General features: G+C 43.7%; 1 non-coding gene across 1 annotated transcript; it reads right to left on the reverse strand.

Annotated features, from left to right (window-relative positions):
- Window positions 1-2,167: 2,167 nt before the first annotated feature.
- On the reverse strand, window positions 2,168-2,241 carry TRNAT-AGU (transfer RNA threonine (anticodon AGU)). The gene has a single exon. It is a non-coding gene; the product is annotated as a tRNA-Thr (tRNA).
- Window positions 2,242-17,805: the final 15,564 nt, after the last annotated feature.

The following is a 17,805-nucleotide window of genomic DNA, read 5'->3' on the forward strand; positions in this document are numbered from 1 at the left end:
TGATTGGCTATGTCCGGCCGCCGCGAGCCCCACGTCCCTAGCCAGTTCGAGACCTCTCACAAGCTCACTGTTGCTTCCATTTTTGTCACTCCTAATATATGAAAAGTGGGTTCGCGTATATTTAAAATAAATTTTATTTTCATTACGAAAATGTAAACGAATTTATGATCATTACAAAAATGTCAAACAAAGAAAAAAAAAACAGAGCACAACGAGCGCGCGAGCTACCGCGCTAATGGGCCAGCCGGATTTGTCCTAATGTCTAGCCAGCCCAGTCAACGATCCTTGCCACGTCAGCAAATACCAGTTAAACGTCCTCAAAGTTTAAAATAGACCGGGATCAAAGAGTTTGGTGTGCTAATTTTCGGAATTGAAAGTTCAGGGTTCGATTTAGCTTTTGTCTACAAATTTAAGGTTTGTTGTAGACATTTTCCACAATACTATAAGTGCTAGTTGCAATTAACAAGGACCAACAAGAAACAAGAGAAAACGATCTCCTGCATGTTAATTTGTTCGAACACAGAACGAATCAAACCCTCGACGGATGGGTGGAAGACAACTCCACGTCTTCCTGGAATACCACCAGGAAGGCACCAGCTATCACATCACTCACTCTCTCCTTTTGAGTGAAGTGCATTTTAGGTTCTTGAACTATTTCAGAGGTGTCACATACATTCTCAAACTATTAGAGACGTCATCTAGGTCTTCGAAATGCAATAAGTGTGTACATATGTGGCACCTCTGGGATAGTTTGAGGACTTGCATGACACCTCTAAAATAGTTTGAAGATCTGAAAGACATATTAGACATATTGCACTTTGAAGATCTGAATGACACTTTTCGTAGTCGGAGGACGTATATGACACATCTCAATTAGTTTGAGGACCTACAATGCACTTCACTCGTTCCTTTTTCCCACACTCCTCACTCACAAAGAAGGCACACTGAGCATTGACGCATCAAAACCTGTCACCGTTGAAGGGTGCCGACAGCCTAGCTTCGTCTTCTTGGCTTGCTTCTTCGGAGTCGAGCTTGCGGTCCAAGCCATGGCTGACGATGGAATTTCTCCATGAAAACATGTGTTGTCCCTCTAAAATAGTTTGAAGACGTGGAAGGCACACATATTGCACTTTGAGGATCTGGATGAGACTTTTCATAGTTGGAGGACGTATATGACACATCTGAATTAGTTTGAGGACCTACAATGCACTTCACTCCTTCCTTTTTCTGACACTCCACACTCACAAAGAAGGGGCACTACTACGAAACACGTGAGCGTTGACGCGTCAAAACCCGTCACCGTTGATGGGTGCCGACAGTCTAGCTTCGTCCTCTTGGCTTGCTTCTCCGGGAGTTGAGCTTGCGCTCCAAGACATGGTTGGCGATGGAATTTCGCCATGAAAACATGTGTTGTCCCCCTAAAAAAGGGAAATGTTATTTCATCAGACAAGGTAGAGATGAGAATGCCAGGAAATGTGCTACATTATTCAGCAAAATTTTAACAGTCCAAAACTGTTGGAGACCGCCTGACCTGTTCTTTGATATATATAAGAAAAAGGGACGCATCAAAACCTGTCACCGTTGAAGGGTGCCGACAGCCTAGCTTCGTCTTCTTGGCTTGCTTCTTCGGAGTCGAGCTTGCGGTCCAAGCCATGGCTGACGATGGAATTTCTCCATGAAAACATGTGTTGTCCCTCTAAAATAGTTTGAAGACGTGGAAGGCACACATATTGCACTTTGAGGATCTGGATGAGACTTTTCATAGTTGGAGGACGTATATGACACATCTGAATTAGTTTGAGGACCTACAATGCACTTCACTCCTTCCTTTTTCTGACACTCCACACTCACAAAGAAGGGGCACTACTACGAAACACGTGAGCGTTGACGCGTCAAAACCCGTCACCGTTGATGGGTGCCGACAGTCTAGCTTCGTCCTCTTGGCTTGCTTCTCCGGGAGTTGAGCTTGCGCTCCAAGACATGGTTGGCGATGGAATTTCGCCATGAAAACATGTGTTGTCCCCCTAAAAAAGGGAAATGTTATTTCATCAGACAAGGTAGAGATGAGAATGCCAGGAAATGTGCTACATTATTCAGCAAAATTTTAACAGTCCAAAACTGTTGGAGACCGCCTGACCTGTTCTTTGATATATATAAGAAAAAGGGATGCTTTCATTGAGAGTTGAACTCAAGACCTCCCGCTTACTAAACGGGTGCTCTAACCAACTGAGCTATGAAAGCTTTTGCTATAGAATTAATTATTTATTTCCACAACCTGTAACTTTTTTGAAGATCTAACTATATCAATTTGGTATTGAGAATGTTGAGACTTTAGAAAAATTGACTAGAGTAAAAACTGATATGCGAAGTAAAACATGAAAGGAAGGAGTACAATCTAAGAGCTTGAGGTAGACAACATCATGGAAAGTTGTACGTAGGGGTCACCATTGATGTTCCATTGATGGCCAAGGGACTAAATCTGAAATAAACTCCTACATTACTGCTCCGATTGTTCGGACCGGACAACAAGGCGTCTTCGACGTCATTTGTCTTCATGAAGACGTTGTCTTGTTCACTGGCGGCATCCCCGGTGGTGGAGTTGAAGATATTGGTCGTCTTTGTTTGGTTGGGGCCGCTTCTCAGGGCTTGGCGACTTTTGCCGTGATATTGCTTACGTTTGGGGTGAGCACCCCATGTCCCTCTGCTCCGGGCACCATTGTCATGCCTTCTTGCGTTGAGCAATGCTACACAGACGACATCTTGGCAGCCGATTCATGCACGACACATGTTAGCAGCCGTCCATCACTTTGGCTCCATGGGTTAGTACCATCGATCACAGCTTCGTGCATACATCGTCCGCCAAGGTGTCGTGTGCATAGTGATTTCGTCTTGCGTTCGTGTCATGTATTGTATCATTATTATATTCACTCTTTCTTCTTCTATCAATTAAAAGATGCGCAAGATCTGCGTATACGGGAAAGTATAGATCGCTTGAAAATTAGACGATAGGATAATAACCGTTGCAATTTATAGTTTCTGAAATGGTAGTTGAATTGATAGTTAAAACACCAATACGTATCAAAATATAAGAGAGACAATACAGACAATTTGCTGCAAAACCGACTGTGTATATAAATAAATCTTTTTAAACCATGATCTTAACCAAATACACGCACAAAGCCGCTAGAGATACTGTGGGCGTGGCGCGTATGGGTACATTCACCTGTGTGCAGGAATACATGTACCAAACGGAGAGCAGAGTGGTCTGAACATAGTAGACAGTTGCATCGGCGGTCCACCCGCTGTTCCGCAACAAACAACGGGCGATTCCATCTGCTTCACTTTTCGCAGCCGCTGGTCCCCATCCACCCATGCACAGTGACTCTCTCCTTCTCTCTCTCTCTCTCTCCGAGTCGGCCCACTTGTCACCCACTCTGTCCATCCGCTTAATTTACCACTGAGTTTTCTTACATCGCTGGACAATTCTTCACCACGTTTGAATTACAAACATTTGATTAATTAGCCTCACGTATGTACGTACATTTGAATTTTGAAACAGCTAGCCATGGATCGATCAATATGCATGGGACCCGATCTCCATGATCGACTTCTGAATTAATCAGCTTTATTTACATGGTGTGCGTACGTGCATCACTATGTAAATCTAACTATAGTTTGCAATTGCATGGCCTGTTCAGGCTGATGAACAGTGCGATCCACTCCAACGGGTATCTCATCTGATTTGGGCTCTAGCTATCGCTAATCATGATACCTTTTCTGTGCAGATGGGGCACTGCAGATTATCGTTTCCAATAGTCCAGCAATGGCGCGCAGATTCAGATTAACTGTGCAGCTCCCCATCCTAGAACCTGCATCATTGCAGGCGTTCGGAGAAGGTGACATTATTTATTAGTCACGGTTAAGAAATGAAAAACATGTCCCCTCCGTTTTATAAAACAAAACATTCCGCTTTTTCTGTTTTATTTTTCAATTAAAAATCCCGGCCTTCGTATTTCACAATTGGCCTTTGATCTTTAATTTAACCAATAATATACGAGTTACAATGCCATAATAATTATAGCTTCAAATCGATTTTTAAATACGAATGTAATGAACTTTTTTGTGACACATAAACCACATTTTGTTGGTCTAATTAATAGCCACATTGAACTTCAAAATACATGAACGCCATGTAAATACTCCCTCTGCTCTTTTTTACTCCACGTATTAGATTTGTGTCAAGTCAAACTTTATAAACTTTGACCAAATTTATATTAAAAATTATCACATCTACAATACCGAATATATATACTATGAAACTACATTTCATAATGAATCTAACAATATCGATTTGGCATTGTAAATGTTGATACTTTTTTCTATAAGTTTGGTCAAAACAGAGATACTTTGACTTCATACAAAACTTATATGCATACTAAAACCGGAGGGAGTAGGAACAGGTGTAGTAGTGACATTTCCATATAAAAGTGATGAACTGGTCAATGCATGTTCCATTCGTATTACACCCACCTATATGCCTTGGCCATGCACGGGCGCATACTACTTGTCCATTGGTGCCCCCGAACCGAGAGAGATGGTTGCAGGGTGGTGCCAGAGAGGTGGTGTTGAACGACCATTGGGATGGCACTACAGGGAAATATATCACACTTCTTTTTGAACTGAAGGTAAAAGATCTGTCACGTGCATTAATTAAGCATAATTTAGAAGAAAAAATGGAAGAAAATCCGTTACAAACTTGCTAAGTTGAACAAGCACAACCCTAAAAGCATGCAAACTTCTCCTGAACCACGGAGCCACATGACCACCTAGGCAGCCCAACGAACTCACCCAACATGGAACTACTACATCCTCAACACATGAGTCTCAACCTCCTAAGATTGGAGCCACCTAGCACAAAGAACTTATCCTCATCTTCCGAGGTATCCAAAAAAGTGGCATGGTGAAGAAATCTTGGATGCTAATAAAAGATAAATGTATCCCAGTTCCCAAAAGATAGTAAGATCTTCGGCACCAGAAGAGAGTGTGATGCATATCGTCTTTACTTAGTTATGCTTCTCTTCTTTCTCTTAAATATTGAGTTGAGCGTGTTCTTGGTCGCCTAGCATTGCCAAATTGAGCATGGACCAGATCTTCTTTATGAACGAACTCAACTTAGATCAGGAAATTAGGTTGTATGCCCCGTTTGCTTAACTAGTCGAATCCAAAGTAGCCTTGGAGTGATCCAGATTATTTTGAGAACAAAAGAGCACCAAAAATACCAAGGGAACCTTCTAGAAGGTTTCCAAAACCGATGAGAGACAAAAACCTATATGAGCCGACCCAAATATACTATTGGCGCATACGCACCAAATAGGATTCTCCGCCTTAGACATTGTAAAAAAATGGACTATCTAGTTAAGGGGTACCCTTGCAAAGGTCACTCTCACATCCTATGGTGTTGACAAGTGGCGCACTTACTCTTGTCACAACCACGGGGTTTTGGTGGGATTTTTTCACACGCATGGAGGCACGAGTGAGTTTGTTTCTGCTTTTTTCCGTAGATACGTCTCTTTAAAACATCTTATATCTTGAACCATGCGTCCAAATCAAGAACCGTTTTCACCATTGTGTATCTTGCGTCGGAGCCTTCCAAACCAGACCCCGTGTCGATAGGTTTCAGTGAAGTTTTTTTGGGCATATCTATACTTTCAACTAGTAGAAATTTGTGCTTCGAAGCTGTACGAAACTATTCATCCAAGTAAACTGACGTGTGCTTCCGCGGGGACTGTGCTTCACGCAGAAGCACGGTTATGCTTCACTTTTGAGGAATCACAAAAGCACAACTATGCTGCACGTGGAATCACATATGTGCTTCACTTTTTGCTGGAAATGTGGAAGCACATCTGTGCTTCACTTTTTGGGAAGCACAAAAGTGCAATGTGCTTCACAGGAAACCATAACTATGCTTCATTTTTTGGGGAAGCACAAAAGCACAACTGATGCTTCATGTGAAGCACAACTGATCCTTCATGTGAGGCACATCTATGCTTCACATTCATGAAAGTACACGCTTATACCGGTTGTAAATAAAAAACAAGTGAAATAAAAAAATGGAAACATAAAAACAAAAAAGACATGATACCGCTAAAAAAACAGCAAAGACGGATAGGACAAAAAAGAGGAAATCTAGGAAAAACCAAACAAACAAAACCCCCCAAAAAACAAGCATGTTTTCAAAAGAAAAAATCACTCAAATGTGAGAAGTGCCCAGCGCGTGTCACATGGCGCCGCTGGAGCTCTCAGCGCAGGGAAAAGCGCCCGCTGCGGCCAGAGAGTTCCCTTGGAATAGTTGCTCCCAGCTAAAAGAAAAGGAAGAACACTCGGTTGGCTCCTCAGTCTTTCTAAAAAACAGGTGCCTCCTGATGGATGGATCGGGCCATCAAGTAGAGTACAAATCCAAAAATATATACATAGTTTTTGGAAGTGAACTATATATATGCATGGCGTTGGTCGAGAAAACGGCGGGCAAAGTAGCCAACACGAACCTCGCACGTGGAGGGCATGTGGCCAAACCGTCATAGGCATGCTAGGCTGGTGGCCGAACTGCACGCTGGGGAGAAATTCACAACATCGTCAACGTCACACGCATATCGCCCACTTGAATTGTACTCTCGTCGTGGTCTTCATCATCCCTGTTAAATTGATCACCTGCCTACGCCTCTCCTCCTAAGAAAAGGCAGATAGGGTTTCTGCCTCCCGTCGGCGGCGCCGCCGATCAACCACGTCTCCTGTGGCCTTATGGCCATGGGTGCGTAGTGGATCCGGCCCTTGCTGGCGGGAAGGCTCCGTTTTTATGTGCTTCTTCATGCTTTGTTAGGTCATGCACTCTAGCTTTTCAAAAATTTATACTTCCTTCGTCCTATAATACAGTGTGCACTATTTTCGCAAAAAAATCAAGGTTCAGAAACTTTAACCAAGTTTATAGAGAAATTTATCTATAACTACAATACTAAATACAAACAATTTGAAAAAATATTTATGATGAATCAAACGGAATTGACTTGGTATTCTGGATGTTGATAGACCTTTCAATAAACTTGATAAAGAATTTACAAGGTTTGATTTTAAAAACATCTAATAGGCACTATATTTAGGACGGAGGTACTACTATCTTTCTTAGAAACACCTGCAATTTTATTCGTAGTCCATAACCATTACAGGCAGTATTGATTACAGGTGCACTCGTTTGGTCCAATAAAATACAAAGTACCTCCTAGGACCGAGAATTACAGTGATATCTCTTGGTGATGATTTCTTCGTCGTATCAATCTTCACATGACGAAGTACTTTCAAGACTTCACCGAAGAGATTATGATTAGACCGGAGCAATAATATACCACCACTCGTTCACTCGCACGAACTTCGTTATCAACACATATATGTACAAGCCATTTGAGTTGCTTATGCAAAAAATATAGGAACCCTTAAGCCATGAACGAACGTCGAGGATGATCCCCTAGAATCACATGTCGTGAGTCCCCCTCTCAGCACTAAGATAACAGTCGGGGCCGAGGAAACCTAAATATCTCCAGGGGCGGTGGATGCTCTTCAAAACACACTCTTAAAACCCCAACTCTCTTTTTCTTTTACATTGTTGCAGTTGGACGGAGGAGTACTAAAAACTAGCTACAGAGTACTTTCCCCTTTCAAAATACTTGTCGTGGTTTTAAGTCCGGTCCAAAATACTTTTTGTGGTTTTAAAACCATGACAATTTGTTTTGGAATGCAGTGATCAACAAATAAATTGTGAAAAAAAAGGAAAACAAAAAACTAGATCACAGGTAAGGCAACCTCTGAGTGTGGTACGTGGATTCGATGTACAGGTACATCACCTGTGCAGGTATGATACATTTTACATACTCTAATACCACACGAGAACAGAGGAGAGCAGGGAGAGCAGAGTGGTGTGAAAACAGAGCAGTCAATCGATTTGCTGTTGCGCAACAAGCACCGGGCGATTCCATCTGCTTCCTTTTTGGCAGCCGCTGGTCCCCCACCCATGCATGCATGCGCAGTGAGTCCACTTGTCACTCTCCGTCTTTCTCTTTCTTAGGAGTCGGCCCACTTGTCACCCACTCATCTTTCACATCCTTACTTAATTAAACCGTCAAAACGTCTTATATTTAGAAACGGGGCAGTAAGTTTTATATTGCTGCACAATTCTTCACCGCATTTGACTTACAGTACCTCCGTTCTAATTTATTGGTCTTCTTCGTATTTTGTGTTAATTTTTGACTATTGATCTAACTAGCAGAATATTAATGCATGATATAAAAAATAACATCATCAAAAACTATGTTCAAATACGATCCAATGATACAATTTTCATGATATGCATTAACATTTTACTAGTTAAGTTTTGGTCAAAATTTGGAGGTAGTACTTGTTTATTTTTTGCGAGGGTAGTACTTATTAACTTCATGTATGTACATACATTTGAATTTTGAAACAGCTAGTCATGGATCGACCAATCAATATGCATGTAAGCATAGATGGGATCCGGGCGACATGATCTCCATGATTGACCTGTGAATTAATCAGCTGTAATCACATTGGGGACGTACGTACACCAACACTGCTAACTATAGCTAGTTTGCAATTTGCATGGCCTGTTACGGCCAGCTCCCACATCAACACATATATAGCTGATGAACAGTGCGATCCACTCCAACGGGTATCTCATCTGATTTGGGCTCTAGCTATCTCTAATCATGATACCTTTTCTGTGCAGATGGGTACTGCAGATTATCGTTCCCAATAGTCCAGCGATGGCGCGCAGATTCAGATTAACTGTGCAGATGGCCAGCCTAAAACCTGCATCATTGCACGCGTACGGAGAAGGGTGAAATTATTTATCGGAAATGTTAACGCACACACGTGTGGGCGTTTGCACATCGCCCACACGTCTCCATCATCACTCATTTTGCCACGTATGAATAGATGACATCAGCAGAATTTTTTTAATTTTCGGCTTAAAAATGTTGTATCTCCTAAATAAAAAGCGAACTAAAAATTCGTTTTCACCATTAAATCCGTCTCGACGATATCTTCAAAACTAGACCCCATGTTGATATGTTTCGACGATTTTTTTTTTGCCAGAAGTTGCCACGATGTTTACACTGCAGTTGCCCTAGGGCTTAAACTAAAGTTGCCATGTGGCAATTTTAGTTTGTAGATCATGGCAATTTTAGTATTTTGATGATGGCAACTCCAGTACTTTGACCATGAAAATTATTTTTTGTATGAACCATGGCAATTTTACGTGCATGTATCATGGCAATTTTAGTTTATGGTTCATGGCAAGTCTAGTTTCTTAATTCCCCATTTTATAAATGTCAAAATTTACTTTTAAATGTAGAAGAAAATAGCTGAAACATATCATGGCAACTTCAGTGTAAACATCATGACAATTCATATGCAATAGACATGGCAACTTTTAATCCAAAATTTTTTTCATCAAAACATATCAACGTGAGATCTAGTTTCGAAGATCTCATCGCGAGGGATTTAATGGTGAAAACGGATTTTCAATCGGATTTTTCGTTTAAGAGATAAAACATTTTAAAAACTGAAAATCCAAAAAGATTCCTGCATGCATGCATGCGATGACATGGCAATCTGTTTACATTAGAGACGTGTGGTGCGTCTCTCTTCCTGCCACACGTGTGGCAGTTAGCGCGACCCTTATTTATTAGTCACGGTTAAGACACAAAAAATGTTTCCCCTTTTTCCTTTTTTTCTTTTTCAATTAAAGCTACTGGCCTTTATATTTCATGATTGACTTTTTTTCTTTTTTAGGAGAAATCGTTGTCACTTTATTGAAAGTTCATAGCTCCCTCAGTAGCAATCTCCGAGCTAACACACTCAAGAGATACATGAAGCCAAGTTTTACATAGAGATCTAATGCAACCTTCCCTAGCTAAGACATGTACGACTTTATTCGCCGAACATCACACCCAAGCAACCCTAAACTCCTGAAAAGAGCTCAATAAATCATTTACCTCCTCAACTAGTTGCCCATTAATTAGTTGAGAAATCGTTTTGCACATTCTTGATCTGACTCACCACTTCCTCAGAATCTGTTTCGAGGATCACCTTCTGGACTTGTAGTTCTTGAGCCGGGATTAGAGCCCTCCGGCACGCCAATAGCCCGGCCACCTCTGCATGGTGAGTTGAGGGGGGGAAATTGGCATGATCCTGCCAGGAATGCGCCATGGTTGACCTTTGATCGTTAATTTAAGCAATAATATTCAGTAACATGCCATATACTGTTGAGTTTTTTTAAGTAGAATTAATGATTTTCCTATGACACGTAAACCACATTTTATAGGTCCAATTGATAATCAAATCGGCTGAACACCATATAAATAGGGACGGATGGAGAAGTGACATCTGAACTGGTCAATGGAAGTTCGATCATATTCCACCCAGCTATACCCCTTGGCCCTGTCCATTGGTGCCCCCAAGCTTAGAGAGATGGTTGCAAGGTGGTGGCGGTGAAAGGCACTCGGTGAAACATATGACACCTTGTAAGAAAAATGAAAATGGAGGCAAAATAATTGCCTCATCCAGTAATTAAAAACAAGACGAAAAGTTGTTACGAACCTGCTCAGGCAAACAAGCACAATACTACAAGCTGGCGAACTTCTGCTGAACCATGGAGCCACATGACCACACAGGCAACCAGCCGAACGCACCTAACATGGTGCGACTACCCCGTCAACACGTTGAGTCTCAACATTCTGAGATGGTAGTCACCTAGCATAAATAATGTATCCTCATCTTCGGGGGTCTCCAAAAAGAATGGCACGACGAAGAAAGTCTTGATTCAAATAAAATATGAACGTATCTCAGTTCCTCGTAGATATGATCTTCGGGACAAGAAGACACATAGGAGTATTGTTTTTTACTTAGCCATGCTTATCTTCTTTCTCTTAAATAGCGAGTTGGCTGGGTTCTTGATCGGCTACAGTTGCCGAATTTGAGCATGGACAAGATCTTCTTAGCGAAAACTAGCTCGGTTCAGATCAGGAAATTAGGTCGCATGACTGTGGTTGCTTAACTTGCCGAATCGAAGGTGACTTTGGTGTGACCAAGATGACTTCGAAAAGGAAAGAGCGCTCCCCAGCGTCTTGATCTAGAATCGGCTAGTGCTTTTAGGGCATCCGGGCAACTCACAAATTTTCTACAACATTCGTTTATGGATTGGGGGGACCAGTCCGCGAATATAGATGTGGAAGGCCACCGTCCAATCGCAGCCGCATACATTTTGACAACAGTTCAAACCAACCGGATGAAATTTGTTCAAGCATGGCCGGATTTCATTACATTTACATCAACTACGATGCTAGTCCAACTCTGGAGGTATAGCTAATACTTAATCTAAATGGTCGCCGGCGCCCGGTCCCCGTGTCTAGCCATGAGCACCGAGGACATAAGCCTCTTCTCCAGCTTCACCTTGGCGCTCTCCAGCTCCGCCTCTGGAGCCTCGGGAACTGAAATTGGCCGCCTCCATTGCCGCCAAGCAACTAATCGGCTGACGATGCTCAGCCCACCAAGCTTGGCGTCGACGGGAGAGGAGGAGCGGTGGCCTTCCTGGGACCATATCGGCGGTGACCTACCATGCACTAGTCTTCCTCGCTGACGGCGGTGCTCACGGACGTGTCTGCTTCGTGGTCGTGATGGCGGGACGTGGCCTCGACGATGTCCTCCGCGTCGTCGATCTCGCCCACCACCGCCTCGCCATCGCACTCCTTGCCGAGGGCTGCCACCTCCGCCACCTGCTAGCGGCACCGCCAGTGGGCGAGGCGGATCTCGCAGGCGTAGCGGTAGGACACGAGCAATACCTCCTACTCCGCCATGTCGCGTCCCATGTGACCGCCCTGCTGGTGGCGAGCTGCTCCTTCGTCTGCAGATGCTCCGGGAGGAGGAGGTGGTTGTAGGCAGCGTCAGCCTACGCCTCCCAAAACAGCTCCTCCCACTAGTAGAAAAGGGGGCAATGGTCCAGGCCGGTCCAGCCCATTAGTCCCGGTTCAATCCAGAACCGGGACCAATGGGGGCATTGGACCCGGTTCTTGAGCCCCGGGGGCCGGCCGGGCCACGTGGGCCATTGGTCCCGATTCGTCTGGACCTTTTGGTCCCGGTTGGCGGGACAAACCGGGACCAATGTGCCTTGCTCCTAGCCCACCATCATTGGTCCCGGTTGGGGGAATGAACCGGGACCAAAGGCTTCCCTTTAGTCCCGGTTCATGCCACGAACCGGGACCAATTAATTGCTTATATATACCCCGCGAGCAGAGCACTCTCACTGCTCTGTTTTTCGTGGCCGGCGAGGAGAGAGCTTTGTGTTGCTCTAGCTCACCTCCTATGCACACGAGGTGTTCGATGGAATGCCCGAGCCACACTACTTAAGCTTTCTCCTCTCCAAGCTCCACCTCCAAGCTCCATTTTTCTCAATATTTGTCTAGGTTTAGCGGTCCGTCATGTCCCGTCCCCGTCTTCACTGCCGTCGATCGCCCGCGTCGCCGGCACCACCGTGGTGAGCCTCTTGTTCTTATCTTCTTTCTGAAAGGAAAAAACTCTTACTTGTATGTTTATATAGATACTTGTATAATTTTCTTACTTTTATTATTGCATCTTATATAGTGCGATGGTTTTGGTATCCTCCCCCGTCGGCCCTCGTCCTGTCTATGATTCAGATGTGGTATATATTATATTTTCATAACTATTGGTTCATTTATTGTTTATGACAATTATGCCGACCAATGTGACATAGATTTTATTTATCTAGGAGGTTGTTGAACCGGAAATTCCAACCGACCCTATTGTCGAGAGGTTAAATTTAGTTGAAGAAGAAAACAATTTGTTGAAGGAAAAAATTAGAAAAATTGAGGAGGAGAAGATGATATTGGAGTTGCATGTTGCGGATGTCGTCGATGATCACAAGATCAAGATGGATGCAATGCGCTTGAAGATTAGAAAGATTAAAAAATATGCCATTCATACCGAGGCTTGGTATCATTATGCCGTTGGATCAGTTGTTACATTGGTTGCGATTATGATCGCATTTGTTTTCGCATTGAAATGTTTTACTTAGTTTTAGTGTATGGTTTAATTAATTTAGATGCTCTGCAGAGCTTTATGTTGTTAGATGAGAACTATGTATGTACTTTGGTTTTAATGTGATGATGAACTTCTATTAATTTGGTCACTTAATTATATAATGCACGCAGATGAACCGGCAATGGATGTACGGTTCAAGACACACCTCCGAGTACATTAAGGGCGTGCATGATTTTCTTGAAGTGGCTGAGGCAAACAAGCAGAATGGTTTTATATGTTGTCCATGCCCTGTATGTGGGAATACGAAGTCTTACTCTGACCGGAAAATCCTCCACACCCACCTGCTTTACAAGGGTTTCATGCCACACTATAATGTTTGGACGAGGCACGGAGAAATAGGGGTTATGATAGAAGATGGCGAAGAAGAAGAGTACGATGACAACTATGTGCCCCCTGAATACGGTGATGCTCCTGAAGATCAAGAGGAACCAGACGATGTGCACATGATGCTGCAACGGGCGAAGCTGCTGAAGATCAAGAGAAACCAGACGATGTGCCCGATGATGATGATCTCCGCCGGGTCATTGTCGATGCAAGGACGCAATACGAAAGTCAAAAGGAGAAGCTGAAGTTCGATCGCATGCTAGAGGACCACAAAAAAGGGTTGTACCCCAATTGCGAAGATGGCAACACAAAGTTGGGTACCGTACTGGAATTGCTGCAGTGGAAGGCAGAGAATGCTGTGCCTGACAAAGGATTTGAGAAGCTACTTAAAATATTGAAGAAGAAGCTTCCAAAGGATAACGAATTGCCCGACAATACATACGCAGCAAAGAAGGTCGTATGCCCTCTAGGATTGGAGGTGCAGAAGATACATGCATGCCCTAATGACTGCATCCTCTACCGCGGTGCGTACAAGGATCTGAACGCATGCCCGGTATGCGGTGCATTACGGTATAAGATCAGACGAGATGACCCTGGTGATGTTGACGGCGAGCCCTCCAGGAAGAGGGTTCCTGCGAAGGTGATGTGGTATGCTCCTATAATACCACAGTTGAAACGTCTGTTCAGAAACGGAGAGCATGCCAAGTTGATGCGATGGCACAGTGAGGACCGTAAGAAAGACGGGAAGTTGAGAGCACCCGCTGACGGGTCGCAGTGGAGAAAAATCGAGAGAAAGTACTGGGATGAGTTTGCAAGTGAGCCAAGGAACGTATGGTTTGCTTTAAGCGCGGATGGCATTAATCCTTTCGGGGAACAGAGCAGCAATCACAGCACCTGGCCCGTCACTCTATGTATGTATAACCTTCCTCCTTGGATGTGCATGAAGCGGAAGTTCATTATGATGCCAGTTCTCATCCAAGGCCCTAAGCAACCCGGCAATGACATTGATGTGTACCTAAGGCCATTAGTTGAAGAACTTTTAGAGCTGTGGAATGGAAACGGTGTACGTACGTGGGATGAGCACAAACAGGAGGAATTTAACCTAAAGGCGTTGCTGTTCGTGACCATCAACGATTGGCCCGCTCTCAGTAACCTTTCAGGACAGACAAACAAGGGATACCACGCATGCACGCACTGTTTACTTGACACCGATAGTATATACCTGGCAAGATGCAGGAAGAATGTGTACCTGGGCCATCGTCGATTTCTTCCGACCAACCATCAATGTCGAAAGAAAGGCAAGCATTTCAAAGGCGAGGCAGATCACCGGAAGAAGCCCGCCATGCGTACCGGTGATCACGTACTTGCTATGGTCAATGATTTACACGTAATCTTTGGAAAGGGTCCCGGCGGACTAGCTGTTCCGAGTGACGCTGGGGGACACGCACCCATGTGGAAGAAGAAATCTATATTTTGGGACCTACCCTACTGGAAAGACCTAGAGGTCCGCTCTTCGATCGACGTGATGCACGTGACGAAGAACCTTTGCGTGAACTTGCTAGGCTTCTTGGGCGTGTATGGGAAGACAAAAGATACAGCTGAGGCACGGGAGGACCTACAACGCTTGCACGAAAAAGACGGCATGCCTCCAAAGCAGTATGAAGGTCCTGCCAGCTATGCTCTTACCAAAGAAGAGAAGGAAATCTTCTTTGAATGCCTGCTTAGTATGAAGGTCCCGACTGGCTTCTCGTCGAATATAAAAGGAATAATAAATATGGCAGAGAAAAAGTTTCAGAACCTAAAGTCTCATGACTGCCACGTGATTATGACGCAACTGCTTCCGGTTGCATTGAGGGGGCTTCTACCAGAAAACGTCCGATTAGCCATTGTGAAGCTATGTGCATTCCTCAATGCAATATCTCAGAAGGTGATCGATCCAGAAATCATACCAAGGCTAAGGAGTGATGTGGTGCAATGTCTTGTCAGTTTCGAGCTGGTGTTCCCACCATCCTTCTTCAATATCATGACGCACGTCCTAGTTCATCTAGTTGACAAGATTGTCATTCTGGGCCCCGTATTTCTACACAATATGTACCCCTTTGAGAGGTTCATGGGAGTCCTAAATAAATATGTCCGTAACCGCGCTAGGCCAGAAGGAAGCATCTCCATGGGCCATTAAACAGAGGATGTCATCGGGTTTTGTGTTGACTTCATTCCTGGCCTTAAGAAGATAGGTCTCCCTAAATCGGGGTATGAGGGGAGACTAACTGGAAAAGGCACGCTTGAAAGGGACTCAATAATATGCAGGGACGGATATTCTTGGTCTCAAGCACACTACACAGTTCTACAGAACTCTACCTTGGTGACCCCGTATGTCGATGAACACAAGAACAGTCTGCGCTCTAAACACCCGGAGCAGTGCGACGACTGGATTACATGTGAACACATCAGGACTTTCAGCAGTTGGTTGGAAGCACGTATCAGAGGTGACAACACTGTTTATGATGAGCTGTACTTGTTATCCAGGGGACCATCTTTGACTGTATTGATTTGGAAAGGATACGAGATAAATGGAAATACATTTTACACGATTGACCAAGATCAAAAGAGCACCAACCAAAACAGCGGTGTCCGCTTTGATGCAACAACCGAGAGGGGAAATGACACATATTATGGTTACATAGTGGACGTATGGGAACTTGAGTACGGACATGATTTTAAGGTCCCTTTGTTTAAGTGCAAATGGGTCAATGTGTCAGGAGGCGGGGTACAGGTAGACCCACAGTACGGAATGACAATAGTGGATCTGAAAAATCTTGGGTACACTGACGAACCGTTCATCCTAGCCAATGATGTGGCACAGGTTATCTATGTGAAGGACATGTCTACCAGACCGAGAAAGAAAAAAGATAAGGAAGCGAATACATCATACGATGAGCCAAAGCACCACATAGTTCTTTCAGGAAAAAGGGACATCGTGGGAGTGGAGGACAAGACAGACATGTCTGAAGATTATGAAAAGTTTCATGAAATTCCTCCCTTTAAAGTCAAGGCTGACCCCAGCATCCTGATAAACGATGAAGATTATCCATGGTTACGGCGCAATAAGCAAATGACACAAGCGAAGAAAAAGTGAAGACTTTCTCCCGCAACTATTATGATGATACCATGCCAACTTTGTAACTGACGAGTATGATACCATTGTCCGTTTTGTACATGCACATGCTATGTGTGGGTCAATTTAAGATACCATGCCAACTTTCAACTTTTTCAGAGTTCATTTGAAATGCTTTAATGTCTTATAGTTCATCCCTCGTAATAATTAAAAATAGCAACAATAAGTATTTTGTTGTAAGTAGAAACAAAATAAAATAAATAAAGCAAGAAAGAAAACAAAAATAAAATAAAAGAAGTGGAAATTTTATAATTTTCCTAAAACTAAAAGCAAAAAGAATTAAAAAATAAAGCAAAAAACAAAAGAAAATAAATAATGCAGAAAACAAACAAAAAAACAACAATAAGTATTTTGTTGTAAGTAGAAACAAAATAAAATAAATAAAGCAAGAAAGAAAACAAAAAAACAAAAAAAGTGGAAAGTTTATAATTTTCCTAAAACTAAAAGCAAAAAGAATTACAAATAAAGCAAAAAACAAAAGAAAATAAATAATGCACAAAACAAAACAGAAAAACTGGAAAAAAATAAAAATAGCAACAATAAGTAAAGAAAACAAAAAAACAAAAAAAAATGCCCCCCACTGGGCCCCCACGGCCTGAATACGACTTGAATCCCTACTATGGGCCAGGATTCAGGCCCGCAGTAGGCCCAGAAGGCCCATCAGGCAAAGCAGTCGCAAGTAGGCCCATAAGCCTGCAGTAGAGAGGAGTTCGAGAGGGGTGCGGTAGTGGGGCTTATAAACCACTGCGCGCCCCTCTCAACTAGCGAGGTGGGACTAAACTTTGGCCCTGATGCGGGCAGCACAGGGGCCTTTGGTTCCGGTTGGTGGCTCCAACCGGGACTAAAGGGGGGCATTGGTCCCGGTTGGTGCCACCAACCGGGACTAAAGGCCGCAGCTTCCCGCCCTTTGGGCTGCCGAAAAAGAGGCCTTTGGTCCCGGTTGGTGGCACCAACCGAAACTAAAGGGTGCATTAGTCCCGGTTTGCGCCACCAACCGGGACCAATGCTCCTTGTATATAAGTAGCACTTCACAGTTTTGCAGAGTTCATCGCCACCAGTTGCCCCCCGACGACGCTGAGCACATCGACGCCGCCAGGCTGCCCCGACGCCGCCCGCCGCTCCCG

Source organism: Triticum aestivum, chromosome 3B (genome assembly GCF_018294505.1).
Source record: "Triticum aestivum cultivar Chinese Spring chromosome 3B, IWGSC CS RefSeq v2.1, whole genome shotgun sequence".
Taxonomy (NCBI): Eukaryota; Viridiplantae; Streptophyta; class Magnoliopsida; order Poales; family Poaceae; genus Triticum; species Triticum aestivum.